The sequence below is a fragment of the Manis javanica genome, chromosome 7 (genome assembly GCF_040802235.1).
Source record: "Manis javanica isolate MJ-LG chromosome 7, MJ_LKY, whole genome shotgun sequence".
In the NCBI taxonomy this organism is placed as follows: domain Eukaryota; kingdom Metazoa; phylum Chordata; class Mammalia; order Pholidota; family Manidae; genus Manis; species Manis javanica.
The window spans coordinates 15,432,734-15,448,586 of NC_133162.1; positions in this window are offsets into that span (position 1 = coordinate 15,432,734).

The window sequence follows — 15,853 nt, forward strand, 5'->3', positions numbered from 1 at the left end:
TGAGGCTGCCCTTGCTCACCACTTAAATTCCTACACTGATGTCCCGTGAACAGGGCTGGTGCTTGGGGGAGGATTGGAGCACTTGGCCAACTGTATCATCTCCTGGTGAACATGGCCCATTAGACTTTCCTTCAACAAGAGGTTCTGAGGAGACACCCTTGGTGTCTTAAGTAGGAAGAAATTTAAGTCTTGGTGGGCATGGGCAGAAGATGGACACTGGAAAAGAGGGCAGAGGAGAAGCTCAAGAAGGAGTTTCTGAGGAGCGACCCTTTTGAAATCTCCCTTGAAGGTAGCCTGTGATAAAAGGGACACCTCAGACCAGTAGGGAAAAGAAGATCTAGTCAGTAAGTGATGTTCAGACAACTGGCTAGCCACCTACACAAGAATAAAGGATATACTGCAAATGGATTCAAAGTTTAAACATGAAAAATGTAACCATGAAAGCTCTAGAAGAAAACGTGGGAAAACCCCTTTATCACATCAAAGTGTCAAAGACCTTACGATGAACTGGAAATCAAGTCTTTCAACTGATAAACCTGACTATATGAAAATTTCTGTAGGGCAAAACATACCATAGTGCCACCAAAAAAATGAAGACAAATGGTAAAGTTATTTGCACCTCATGTCATGATAAAGGGTTAGTTTCCCCAATATACAGAGTGCCTAGGAATTGATATGTAAAAGATCAACATTCCAAGAGAAAAATGGTAAAGAGTATAAACAAAGATCCCAGAACAGCAAATACAAATGGTTCTTTAATGTAAGAAAAGATGCTTGAGATGGAGCAAAAAGTTAGATCAATGTTTGCTGGGGAAACTAGCGTTCTCAAACATTGCTGGTAAGAGCATAAATGCTACAGCATCCATGGAGAGCAATCTGTCGACCTTTATTGAAAATCACAGATGCGTGGGGCTATTGGGAAATTACCCTACAGATACACTTCCACAGATGTGAAATGACTCATGGGATATTTGTAATAGCAAATGTCCATCAATAAGGGGTTGATTAAACCTTGGTAAATCCTTAAAATGGAACACTAATAAGCTGTAAAAAAAAAAAAATACACCTATGTTAATGTCATATTTCCTGTATGCCTAGATACAGAAAGATTGCCAAGATAACATGAAGATAAAATGGCAAGAGATAGAACAGCACATATAGCATGCTAGTTTGTGTAAAAAGGGGGAAAATAATAATATATATTCATATTGCTTGTATTTGCATGATGCTATTCTGAAAGCATACTCAGTAAAGCAGGTAGGGGGGCTGGGAAAAATGGAAAACGTGTGAGTAGGAAGAGTACTTTTGATCAAATATCTTTTTATTCAGTGAAGTTAATGAGTTAGTTTAAAAAAACTCCTTTGAGACCAACAGCTGGCTATATTTACTTCAATTAAACAGGAAGGAAACAACTTCAAAACAAAACAAGATGAAAACAGCTTGAGTCAGTAGTTAAGGCATTTAATTTAATTGGTGGTTTGGGAGAAAAAAGTTGCCTTTTATCTTCAGTTTACTGTATGCTCAGGAGCAAGCCCGCCCAAATCTCTCACCACACTGCAATCACTCTGTTGCCATCATTCTAGCAGAGCCAAGTAGTGAACTTCTCAGCTTTTAAGTGCTGAGAGGGAGACTTCAAAACACCTTAAATCCACCTTAACAACAGAGTATTCATCAAGAGCCTTACTTTACAGCCACTTGAAATTTTCTTCCCAGAAAGTAAAGTAAGATGTATAAATCAAATCCCTTGTACATGGAGATAATAAGACACAAAAAATGCAGCTACAAAGGGACTGAGGAGAATGGGTGGGAAGGGAGGGATAGGGGTGGGGAAAAAGAAAGGGGGCATTACGATTAGCATGTGTAATGTGGGGGGGGGCATGGGGAGGGCTGTGCAACACAAAGACAAGTAGGGATTCTGCATCTTACTACACTGATGGACAGTGACTGTAATGGGGTTTGTGGGGGGGGACTTGGTGAAGGGGGGACCCTAGTAAACATAATGTTCTTCATGTAATTGTAGATTAATGATACCAAAATAAAAATAAATAAAATAAATAAAAATAAATAAATTAAAAAATGCAGCTACAGAAACCTGGAGCCGTAAGTCCAACTGAACCACCTGACATGGTCCTTATGCCAAAACCACTCACCAGCATCCCAGCAAGTCTGAGCACCTTGGAGGTTAAGTCACTCACCCCCTCTCTGAGACCCACACCCAAACTCTTTGCTCAACAAGTCTTGCTATGAGAAAGTTTTTCTCAGGACAAGCCCAAATATACCTCCCTGAACACCCAGATTCTGACCTCTTAATAAAATAGAGCCACTTCTCACCCTCTTTTCACATGAAAATGTCAATCAGGTGCCCTCACACATGGAAGCTTCCGGGGCTCTTCCTGTCCTGGCTCCTCGCTGTGGGCACTGTCTGGTTTGCTGGTGTCTAACCTAAAAATCAGCCTCCAGAACTTACTGCCACATTTCTAGATGCGGTCCTGCAACACTGAGATGAAATTCCCTGAACTCAGGAACCCTGTGGGTTGTGATACTCCTCCCAACAGCACCAGCCGTGAAGTCTTTTGTCCTGGGTCTTCTTACCCTTTGAGGACACTGCGGCACCACCCTTTCCAAACACACACACACAACGCCACCCTGTCAGCTGCCCTCCTGCTACACGACAGCGCGGTGTGAATGCTAAGTGTCATCACCTAATCCAAGCCCAAGGCTACCCACTGGGAGGGAAAATGACCAAACAGAGCAAGTCTTGGAGAGTCAAGGGCCCCAGTTCTCCCACTCAGCTCTCTCCTACAATCACTGTGTGACCTAGGTCAGCACTCAGCCTTTCTGGGCCTGCTTCCTCCTCTGTGAAACATTCACTAGTAACTTGTAAGCTTGTGTCTCCCAACTTGCCACCTCCAGGGTCTTCAATGACCCATTTCGGAACACACTACTTCACTGCCAGGGCCAACGGTGTTTGGTTTTTATGGCTCTTCCTCCATGAAAAACTAGGGAGACTTCACAGGGAATCGTTTCCTTTTAAAAGCGGGGCCCCGGGTGGAAGGTGGCGGGGCTTCGGCAGTCCTCGGCCCCGGCCCTCTTAGGGTCTGTGATGGACTGACTTCACGGCGGGAACTTCTAGACTGTTCATGCTAGACAGAATGATGTCTGCGATGCCACCTTCAGATACCCACGAGACACTGACCCCGCCCAGAGTGGTGTGCTCCCTCTGCCCAGGTGACATGCACTCTGGAGAAAATCTGGCCCTGATTAAAAGACACTTTACTCCGGATTAACCCAGGAACGTCACCTTGGAAAACCACTTCCTTCCTCAACCTACATGCAACTAGTCTCTAATTCAAGTAATTACGGTTTACCAGACCAAAATGCCCTTTTAAAATTTTTATTTGAGCTTTGGCTAGGTTCACAAGGTTCAACATCCATAAAGTATAAAAAAGTCTACACAGATGAGTACCCCCTGTTCTCGTGCCCTACCTGCTCATTCCCACCCTCTCCCTCAAAGAGGACAAAATCTGGGCATGCAGGAAGTAATATTTGGGAAACCACTGTTCTTAGCCTCTAATAAATCCCTCCAGAGTTTCTTGATGCATAAACAAGCAAATACAAATTTAGACTCTATTCATCTCCCTTTATTTTTCATTAAAAGTAACATAGTATACATACCATTTAAACCTTACTTTTTACACTCAGTTTGTTTCGGTGTCTTTCCACATCAGAGAGCTCCCTCATTCACTTTCTGAAGCTACCTGGTGTTTCATTAGATGAATGCACCCCAATGGATTTACCCATCCCCGGCGAAGGGGCATCTGGATTGCCTGAAAGCTTTTACAATTACAAAGAACACTGCAGTGAACAGCTTTGTGTGTTGGTTACTTTGCATCTGGGAGAATCTGTAGAATAAATTCCTAGCAGTGAAACTGTCAGGCCACAGGGTCCAAGCCTTTGTAACCTGGATTGATACTGTCAGGTTAGAGGCCGCATCAGTTTATACTCCTACCAGCCAACATGTGAGAACAGCAGTTTCCTATAGATTTGCCAATGGAGCATGTCACCAAACTTCTGGATTTTTGCTCATCTAGTAAGTGAAAAATGGTGTATCAGTTGGAGATTTGCTGTTATGTTGAGTAAGGTTGGGCATCTTTTCACAAGTCTAAGAAACATTTGTGTTTTGTTTTCTGGGAACTGTGTTCACTGCCCATTTTTCTCGTGGGTTGTTCCAAGATGCCAAGTTTAGCAACAAGAGCCACAGCGAGCACACTGCGCTGATGTTTAAGACCTACTATGTGGAGCCTGAAGAACAAGAAATGAAGAAACTGGCTGGGTTCATCAGGCAGGAGTAGTTCCTTCAAGTGAACAGAGAGGGCAGGAGCTGTGCTTCATTGGAAGATTAGTCCTTGCAGTAGTTACAGTTGTGTCCTGTCAGCATGCTTTCCCTTCCCTGTGCTTGACAAATACAACCTCAATTAGTGAGAAACAGAATCCACCTGGTACCCCGACGCCAAGAACGTGGGCCACCACATGATCAGGTCTGGCCAATCTCTTCCCTCAGACTGCTGGGATTGGCCAAGGGATTGTCATGTGACCTATGCCACCCAACCAGAGCCCTTGTGGGACTTCTGCCAGCTCTACAGGGAAAGAAGTCCACTTTCCTTTTACTGGGGTCACCGGCTTGAAGAACAATTCAGGGCACCTTTGCTATGCAAGGAAATCCAGCCTGGGAAGGAAGCCAACTGAGGACACAAAAATTGAGGCAAAAAAGAGAGATGCTGAGCCCTTGGCTCTTGCCATGCATGGAACCAGGACGCACCCTTCCTGGTTCCACAAGCCAGTAAATGCCCTCTTCTGCTTATGATTAGACTTCTGTCACTTGAAACCAAAGACACCAGAGTACAAAGACAAGACATGCACTCACTCTCTCCGGGCTGATGTTCAGAGCGTCTCAGACTGTGACAGCAAAGCACTTGGCCCTTTCAAAGCTCCCTTTCCCGGGGCTGTGAGAGCCATCTATCAGAAACAGGATGTCCGCTGCAGCCGAGCACTGCATCACTAGGGGACAGTGGAACAGAACAGGTGACAACCAGCTCCCCTGCAGTCTGGTCCCAGGTGGGTCTCCCCTGAAGCAGTGTGGAGGCAGGAACAACCTCATGGTGGGACAGGCTGCTGCTCCTCTGAGCACAGGAGAGGGGATAATAGTGGAGAAGCTCCCAGCCAGAGGCAGCCCTCCTCTGCAGCAGGAAGCACAGGCCCACCACCGGCACCTCGCTCACAAGCAGGTCCTGACATGAAAGTCCTCGTAACAATGGAAACGTCTAATTCAGTGATGTTATATGAGAGGAGGGGCTACTGGGCCAGTGAAGGATACCCAAGAGCCTTGGTCCCAGCCCTCAGGGCCACAATCTAGCCCAGGACACAGCCAGCCACCCTGGAACACGAGGTCCCCTTACCCAAAAATTCAACAAATGACAGCTAGCATCGACTGCATCTTTCCTATATGCCATGTGCTGCCTGAAACACTTTATTTAAGTATGTACTAATTGAGTAATTCTCACAACCACGCTGAGACAGATTAGTGTTTTTAAGAGACTTATTGAGATATCATTCACATACAATTCATCCATTTAAAGTATATAATTCAACAGTTCTGACTATATTCACAGGTACACTCCATCATCACCACAGTCAATTTTAGAACATTTCTGTCACCTTGAAAAGAAACCCTATACCCTTTAGCTATCAGCTCCCTAGCTTCCCGGCTCCCCCAAGTCCTACGCAGATTTACGGCTTTTTATTCCCACTGGAGAGATGAGGAAGCTGAGCACAGGGCAATTCAACAACTTCCTAAAGCCAAAGGACCAGCAAGTGGTGGAGCATAGAATCAAATGCAGGCTTTCTGGCTCGAATCCACACCCCCACCCCCCACCTCAGGGGTAAGAGAGCAGAAGTCAGAGAAGCACCAGCCAGAAAGCAGCGAATGAGGGGGATTTCACCAGACAGGGAAGGAAGGGATATGCAGGCCCGCTGGGAATGGGCCGGTGGGGCTGAAGCAGGTGGGGTGGATGCTGATTAGGTGGAGGAAGGAATGGCAGGAGATGAGGCTGGCTGGGTACAGTGGTCACATAACAGAGGACTTCAAAGCGCAAGTCAAACATTCTGCAACAGGGATTTGCCAAGGGTTTTCACTTGGTCAGGCCCGTGGGGAAAAGGCTCTGGCTGTAGCATGGCAGGAAGACGGGAGTGGGGCGGAACTGTCTGCAGTAACATGGTTTTCCTTGGGTCCATCACACAGACATCAAAACGAGCATTTAATGGAGGGTTGAATGAAACATGGACTTACTTTTGCTGGCGGCTGAAATCTTCCCAATGGTCTCTCTGCTTACGTAGACTTCCTGAAGATGGAGGGATGGGCACACTGGGAGAGAAGACACCAGATGCAGTCATTACACAGTAGAGAGGGGAGGAGTCGGTCTCTACGTTATGTGACCAGGGCAAATAGGTAAAAAGAGAGAAAACAGGAATGTGGAGTTGTTGAATGATACTGCACCTCAAAAATTACCAGATGGATAACTTAAAGAAATCCCTCCTATTACTTTACTTCTATTAGGTACCACTGTATTTAAATTTGAGTATTTTTAAGAGAAAAAATTTAAACATATATAGAGGGGATATAGAGCACCTCTGATTCTGACAGCTTTGCCCGTGGTCAGGCATGATAACTGGGTGCCCCTCCAGGCTGCAGCTCCTCGCTGTAAAAATTAATCTTGGATGTAAACAAATAATTCATAGAATTCATAGAAAAGCACCTGGGAAAAAATGTTCAAACAGATAACAAAAGGCTTTCACTCAAACAATGAGATATTTAAATGACCAGCTTCTAAATTTAAATGTAATTGGGAAAGATTAAATCAGGAAAAAATTTTCCAGGGATGGCCTTGTAAACTGGCACAACCTTTTTGGAGAACAATCTGGCCAAAAAAATTGAGTCAAAAAAAAAAAATGCTTACACCTTTGACCCTACAGTACCACACCTGGGAAATGATGTAAAGGGAACAATTTTAAAGAAGGGAAAATGTGATCCTTCAACATAACACTGAAGGTGCTCCCTTCAGTGTACCTGTGATAAGGGAGTGCTGGAGATAACAAAACGTTGATCTATTTATTCAATTAATATGAATGAGGGGTAAAAAGTTTTGGGGTAGGAAGTTCGTGGATAAATCTTTCCTTCTTTATATGATACCCAGTAAAAAACTCTGAGAATGCCACTGGGAGGGATATTTTGAAAAGCCAACTGCATGTGGCCAATGTCTAGTTGCAGGGGAAGTACACATGCTGATGCTTTGTGACCATCAGTGTGTGGCAGGTAAGCACAGGGGAAGGACAGGGAGGGTGGGCGGAGTCCAGAGCAAGCCAGGAGGGGGCAGATGAAGGCCTGTGGGCTTGGGGGCTGCTAGGGAAGCAGGAAAAGGGGTGGGCACAAACCATAGGGATTGCCAAGTGCCAGGAAAGTATTAGGAAGGAGACACCAAAAGGTGCTGTCTGGGTCTAGGAGCAACACCTCTTGTTTGTGGCTCCCTTTTAGTCAGCCACCCCCTGGGCTGATCCCAGCTCCATCTTCCGTGGCTCCTCTGCAGAATTTCCCATTCTCTCCCCTACCTTTTCTCTGAGCAGGCAGCTTCTGCTCACCTGATTCGCCCTCTGCTCCATCTCTGCTCACAGAGAAGATGGTTCGAGTCCAATACGCTGAACCAGCAGTCAGCTGCAGTGGAGAGCTGCCAAATACTGGTCTAGACCAGTCTGCCACTGCCGCTGTTGTTTTGCTCCCATAGGCAGAATTAAGACATACACTACAAATAAAGGCAGCAGACTGAATTAAAGGAAAAAAATCTTCGATTTGCTTAAAAAATGGCAGAGGATGAGACACAGGCTGGGGCAATAAAAAAAAAATCATTCAATAATGCAGCAAATTGATCTCCCAGAAAACAGAGGCTTTCTGCGTCACTGCATTCAGAGATCATCAAGATCTTGCCAACGCACGCACCCCTGCCGCAGCCCAGCCCATGACGTGCGCTGTTCCCATGGACTCCACTCCCTTGAGCTGTCTGGAAGGAAGGCTCACTTCTGCTCCCATCTTCCCCAGAGCCTAGCCCAGCTCTCTGCACCCAGTAGCTGGGCACTAAATTTCCTGAACGAGTCCATGAATTACTTCAAAGGGCCCAGGAATCCCCAAGGCCCTGCAGAGAACAGAAAAATACTGTTCCTTTTTAAATGTCCCACCAGCAAATTCTCCAGCTGGAGATACGCCATCTCCCCCAGTGGGAGGCAGGGGAGGAGACGCATGAGCAGAGGTCACTCAGTAAAGACATCCTTTGGCCCACGAGCCTTTCTGAACCTGTGCTCAGCTGTTACGGTGGATGCCGGTTTCTGATGAGCCCTCCTTGTACCTGTTTGATGTCCCTGATGCTCCCCTATAAATGACCTCAGCATTCTGCTGAGGTTCCCTCTGAAACAGAGAGCTGATGCATGTGTGATTGCTGTTTCTTTTTCTAACAGAGTCCACCCAGCCTCTGAAGACCACCTGCCTGGGCTCCAGAACTCGAATCTCCAGGGCCGTTGGGTGGAGCTAAGGAGCAAGCAGGGTTGAGAATCACTAATCTGGTCCGACCCTTTCCCTTTACAGATGAGAGCACCAAGGCTGAGAGAGCTCGTGCCTGCACCTTCTCCTCCGCCAGAGGAGCCCAGAGTGGTGCGGCCAGCTCAGGAGGCAGAAGCCTTGGCTTTGTGTTCCAGCTCTGCTACCAACAGCTGTGTGACCCGGGACAAATCACACAGCACCATGGGCCTCTCTTGTCTCAGGGATGGTCAGATCGGTACTCTGCAAACTGGGCAGGGCCACAGGAAGCAAAGTCCTGCAATGAGCTGGAGCAGAATCTGGACTGTGCTTGCACCTCCAGACGCCTCATCCGAGTCATGTCCCCAAACATGTCTTCTTGCTCCCCAATCCCTTTGCCATGAGGCTACTATGTTACATCGTCTACCCGCATGGCTTTGAGAGGGGGATAGGTGGGGTCAGCAACTGCCCATTCTTCCAGCCTCTCTTACATCCTCCAGGTTCAGGGGAACAGGTGGGTGGGAAGGGTAACAAACACAGCAGAGAAAGCATACCTACATGCTGAGACCCAGACCAGGGAGGAAGTGCAAGAGACGATCTCAGAGACCACAGGGGGATGCCCAGCTGGACTCTGATAGCCGGCCATGCCATCCTCTTGCTTTTCCTTGCAGGACACTGCAAGACATTCTGAGTCCTTTCTGTTCTCCCACATTTTCAGGAAGCTAGAACTTAGGAACGACAAGGTGGTAAGTAAAATGAAAGTTGATTTGCTTCATTATTCGTTCATGAGTCTATTTCTCAAGCACTGACTATGTGCCAAATGCAGTGGTAGGTGCCGTGATTACATAGTCATCAGTGAAGAATATGCAGAATCTCTTGCTCATGGAGCTTACATCTGGTGCAGAAGATGGATACTAATTTTTAAAAATTCACACACAAGTAAACTTATGTCTGTGTTAAGTGCTATGCAGCAGAGGTACCCAGGGCTACAGAAGATTTTAGTAGGGGGAATCTGACCTGATCTGGGGGTCCTGGGGGAATTGTGCTGGGTGCTGAAGGATGAATAGGAGTTAACCAACTGGCAGTGTTGGGGCAAGGGATGATTCAGGCAGAGGGGCCACCATAACTGAGAACTCCTAGAGTGGGAGGACACAAGAGTGCTGGACAGGAATGGAAGGAGATGGGCTGCACTTCAAAGGGTGGAGGGAGGGGGCACAGTGGGGACTGAAGGTGGCATGAAGTCAGATCAAGCAAGGCCTCTTAAGAGCAATGGGACACCATTTAAAAGTTTTAGGCAGGGGCTAGGGGTGGAGAGGAGTCCAGACATGATCAGCTTTAAATTTTGAAATGACTGCTATGTGCAGAATAGGCTGGAGTGGGACCAGGTGTTCCCAGGGAGACCATTCAGGAAGCTACTGCAATGGTCCAAGCACAAGATGATGGTGCTTAGATGAGGCAGCTGGCTGGCCATGGGTGGAAAGATGAAGATGCATAAGATGCATTTGAGGGACCTTTAGAACTTAAAATCAACAGGATGTGAAGCAAACCAAACCTCTTAACATCTTACACCCTACCAAGAAAACTTACCTCCAAAAACAGGAAAATGCAGATGGCTTCCAACAACAGGGAAGAGGGCATGTTGATATAATTATAGGGCCAGGACAAGAAAGCAAGCATCAGCAATTAGCTCTGGGTGCTCCCTAATCACACTCCCAAACAGGATGACTTCTCAGCCTTTTCCAGGGCATGGATAAGACCTGCCATAATAGCTACAGTAGCCAGGAAGAGACCCCAATTCCCAAAAGGCCATGGAAGACTTTACTCCAATGGCTTTGACTTTAAAGGACAGTCAAACATCTTCCCCACCCATCCCTCAACCCCCCAGCTCCTTCACAGACTGGGGGAAGGTGTGCCTGCCCAGAGGTAAGAGTCCTGGTCCTAGCTCAGCCAGAGCCCTGACTAGCCATGTGAACTTGGGTAGAATCTCTCCCTCTCAACGTCTCCATTTCTTATGAGGAGTCAGGCTCAGACAGATTGAAGATCTGATTTCCAATGTCCTCATGTTCTGAAACCTTCCAGTAAGATCACCAAGCCTGCACTTTCTAAATTAAACAGTAATGTGGCTGAAGAAGAAACTAAAGTTTGGCTTTAAGTTTTTACTGCCTAATAACGTTTATAATTATGGGTAAAATTCTGTTCCATGGGGTCTAATTTTTTTATCAATTTATGAGGGCTATAGAGTGGAAGGCAGCGGCTTTTAATAAGAAACTATAGACTAACCTTGATCCCTTAAGGGCACACACATGATGTATACTTCACATTTTAGCTTTAAGGCCCAGGAAATGCATAATTATCTTTTCAGTCACAAAGAATGAAATTTAGACTTTTATCCCAGTATAATTTATCAGGGAAAAACCTAAAAATATCTTAATAATGGGTTCTAGAAATTCCCATTTTTTGCCCTTTGGGATCTAGTACATTCAAGATCTCACCCTACAGTTTCTCTGCATTAAACTTACCCATTAAAAAAAAAGACCTGGAAAAGCAAGGCTACGTGTGGGTCTTACAAAAGTTTCCTTCCACTGAACAAATAATGCTGATACTCATTCAGGAGATAATTCTACAAACCCAATATAGAGAAGGAGAAACATTGCACCCCTGGGCAGCGAGGGTAGTGGTCCGTCACCGCATGCAGTGCACCAGGATGGGCATGCAGCGGGGAAACGCACGCCAGCCGGGTCCAGGCAATCAGAAAGTCCCTTGAACATCTTCCCTAGGTGCCACTCCTCTGCATCTAAAAACATGGACAACAGGGCGGGAGCACCAAGTTTTCATTTATATACGTCTTCAGACCCACATCTTCCCTGGGGGGATGTCAGTTTATGTAGCAACTCACCAAGGTCCCCTTAACTTGGACTACGATGAATTCTCTCGGTTGCCAGATGCACTACGCCACCTCTGCCAGGGTATTAAAAACACACCTCTCCCAGCTGCAGGAATAAAACAGAACTTGGCTCTGACTTCACAGGATTTGCTGAGCAACAGCTCCCTTGAAAGTCAAAGCTACCTAAGAAATGCAGATTTTTCTGCAGAAAAGTTTAAAATGACCCAACTCATGTTTACTTTAGAGCTATTGCCAGACCTTCCTTGGGATCACAGGAAATAGGAATAAACAGTGTGGGAGTTCTTTCCATAGGACAGAGCTTACTCCTTGGGCTTGAATTCTCCCTTCAGGGAGCAGAAACTGGGAACACCAGGGCCCAATAGGGGGGTGAAATTAAAGAGGAAACTCAGTGAAGGAGCCATGCAAACCTCAGAGATGATGGAAGAGGTCCCTGAGGCTCAGAAGGGAGGGGCCCAGACACTCACACAGCTCATATCCCCGGCTCCTAATCCACCCACTTTCCTCTACCCATGCTGCTTCCGGAGCCCAGGTCAGCTCAGGGACCTTGCACCACCACTCAGCACTCCGTCCACACTGAGGCGGTGCACCCGACTGTGATGACCTGATAGGCAGGGGCCACACCTGCCCTGCGGCGGCACAGAGCCTGCACCCTGACCCAGGAGCCCCACTTCTCATCAATGCCCTGGGACCCTGAGAGGAAGCCGGACTAGATGCTTTTGGTTTTTAAACCCCTCTCTGATCCTCCCTCTATCGTGGACCCATGAGGGTCAGACCTTGCTGCACCTGTATACTCAGCTTATTGGACTTCAGAATAGTTGTGAAGCAAAGTCAGATGTCCCAACCAGCAGAGTCTTTGTGCTTCAAATGACTAAGAGGCTCATGTTTCCACCTAATCTAAGTGACGGCTGGAGCTTTACTACTGCAAGAGGAAGTCAAGAGCTTCCCAGACACATCAAAGGGAGAAAGGTGGACAGAAAGGATAGCTAGCTTCCAGCCTATGGGTCACGTCCCCAGCTGCTGCCCAGGAGCCAGGCAGGAGCCAGGCGTGGGGATGGGGGGCAGCACAGACATAAAGGTCTCCTGGTGCTGTCTAGTCCATAGGTTCAGGATGATCTCTGGGGTCACGCCTTTTAACCAAGACTCTGAGGTTCAGACCAGTTTTTTTTTTTTTTTTAATGAAACCAGGATTCTAGCAGCCTCCCAGGCTTCCACAGGGTGGACGTACAGAAGGATCCTGCCACATAGTAAGGCACTGAGTAAACGCTGTGCCCTCTGTCCGCTCTGAGGCAAACCTACGCAACCTCATCTTGCTCATTATGCACCTCTGCTTGTCCAGAGGAATGTTTTCCAGAGTCTACTATGCTCCTGCTCACTAAAACAAAATTTATGTTGGCAATCTGCAAACTGATGCAAGAAGCCACACGCCTCCTCGTAAGTGTTTGGATTAGATGGTGCCGGCTCTGGGCCTTGATAGCACTCCCTCCTGTCCCCCAGCACAGCCCCTCCTGTCACACAGCCCACTCGGGAAACAGGTCGCTGCTACGTTTGTCTTGCCTGGTGGGTGGCAAATGCCTCAGAGACTCCAGATTCCACGTCTGTCTGTGCTGGAGCCCCAGCAACGTGCTCTGGCTGGGTACACAGTAGGTGAGGCACACAACCGCTGGGTAAACTAAGCACCACAATGCCTACTAGAGATGGGCTAGAGAGACACTTCCCGACGAACCTCCGTGCTCTCTGTGCTCACTGCCTTTTTTATCCCCAGATAAATGAATGCTGTGTCGAGACTGGGGGCAGGGGGGGTGGGTATTAATGGCACACTTTACTATCTATTCCCACCCAGTCATCTCAAATAGTTTATTCCCTCCACACACATCTCAAAACTTTTGTGGCACTGATTCAACATTCTAAATACAACCCTATATCTAAAAGCATTTCAAGGATGGTGTGACTTCCACAGGCAAACTACTTTTCTAGTGAGCATACACTGTGTGCCTGACACCAGGGCCCATACTTAGCCGTCTCTCTCCAAACCCTCACAGCCAGCTAATGAGAGTGTCACCCCCATTTTACAGATGAGCAAAGAGAGGCATACGGAAGCTGTTCTGCCCCCCCACCCCCAGTTACACAGACAATAAGTAGATGGGACCCCACTGTGGCCTCCCGGTGATCTGTTCAACTGTCACCTTCTGATTCTGGGGAATCAGAATAAAGGAAAAGAAACATAATAACAAATCTGCCACCCCTGAATCTTGCCCTTTGGCCATCTTCCACAAGCTAATACCTGCCAGAAACTCCCACACCAGAGCACATAATGTGAGGTTTCCAGAGTTCCCCGCATTCCTGTACAAAGTAGACAGGAGTGGTCTGCAAGCCAGGGGAAGCCCATTCACTCCCAGATGCACCTTGTTGGGCCTTTTCCATTACAAAACGCCTCCTCATGACACTTGCTCCTTTCTGGTCTGCTACTCACGCTACACCCACACATTATTCCTGGTTTCTGGGGCTCTCACACGTGGACTTGGATGCCTTTTACCCCCGCAATGTTCTCATCTGATTGTTGTGTTCAAACCCTCGTTCCACACAGCACTGGCAACATTTGGGACAGCAGGTGAGTGGCACTGGCTGCAGAGCACCACAAGGTGCTGCACTCTGCACCAGCCAGGGATTACCTTTCTCATGATAGAGAAGAAACGGAGGCCAAAACAAGGCTACTTTTGAAAAAGAAGGGCCGGACTTGTGACAGCTGACAGCAATGCCCATCTTCTCCTCTATGATCGGAAATGAAATGAGCACAGGGTGTAAAGGGAAACCACCTCCACCTCCTTACATAATACAGTTCCAACCCCAAATATTAGATTAGCCCTTGGTAGCCCCGCTCAATCAGCAGGATGGAAATCTGAGCCCTTGACAAGAATAGTCAACACTTGAATAGAAGATTTTGAAATCAGGTAAAAACGTCCAGCCAAGAGGCCACTGGTGTCGCTCATTCTAACAGTCATCTTCCTGTCTGTCTGGCAAAATACTAGGTTCGGGCCTTAGAGAGTCAAGGAATGTGGACGACATCCCTTGATGCTGGTTAGGGAAAAGTCTTACTTCCCCTTAAAAGAACTGCAAATTTTCAGAATCCAACAGTCTGACAACCAGAAGTCAGCACAGAGGGATGAACAATGTACTGTTTGGATTCCCTGGAGGGCTGGGGGAAAGAGGGTCAGATAAAGCACAGGGCCTCCCATGCTCGGCACACCTGCTTAAGAGAACACTTTTAGCCAGAGATAATTTCGGTTTGATATTTTTGAATAAGTAATAAAGTGTTCGTTTTGATATTTGAAAATCCTTGAAGTTGTACAGGGCCCAAGTTCACTGCCGTGGGACTCTGGGAAGCATTGAGGTTTGGGAGAATACACACAGGACCAGAAGACCAGAGACGGAATTCCAGACTAGTTCTGCTTCTAACTAGCTGGGTGGCTTTGCAGGAAACAATTTTCCCATCTCAGTTCACTTGTCTGTCAACTGGGATCCTATCAGTTTCACAAAGTTATGCAGTGTTGTGAAGATCCAGTGACACAGTATGTGAACATCCCTCTTAATGGTAAAACAGCTTCTAAATGTATGATGTTAAAAGATTACCATTGCATTTAATATATTAATTTCATAGCACTCATAACCCCATAAGGGTAGACATGATCATTTCCACTTTTACATAAGAGGAAATGGTCTTGAAGAAGTTGGGGCCCAAGGTCAAAGAGCTAATGGTGTCAAGCCCAGGTCCTCTGGTGCAGAAAGCTCGGCTGCAACAAGAAGTGTGCAGCACACAGATGGAGTGGAAAGAGCACCAAATTGGACATAAGGAAACCTGGGCAGGAGCTTCTCAGGAAACATGGTCTGTACCTCAGTCTCTCAGTTTCCTTCTCTCAAAAATGGGGGTGACATCACCCATCCTATCTACCTGGAAAGGCTGGCTGCCAGGATCACATGAGGCCACAGTGCAAAAGCGCCCTGGGAGAGGGCAAAGTTTTCCAAACGGAGAGCAGGGAAGTCCAGTTCAAGAGAAGGGACTCAGGATAAGGAAAGGAAGTGAGGGATGACGATAACAAGCAAATCCAGGAAGGCCCAGCAGGTAATTCTGTGGGTAAAAGAGGTAAAGGAAGCAGTGTGGAGCGTTAGACGATTAAAAGTGTAAAGGAAGGGACTGCAAATGTATTCAGCTGTCCTAGGGAGTTGACTTGTAGTGATGCTGAAGCAGAGGCACTGCATAGGATAGAGCCCCCTGAACAGTGTCCTCAAGAGACCTGCAATAGCCTTATATTGATAGGAGGGATCTGTTGTTTTTT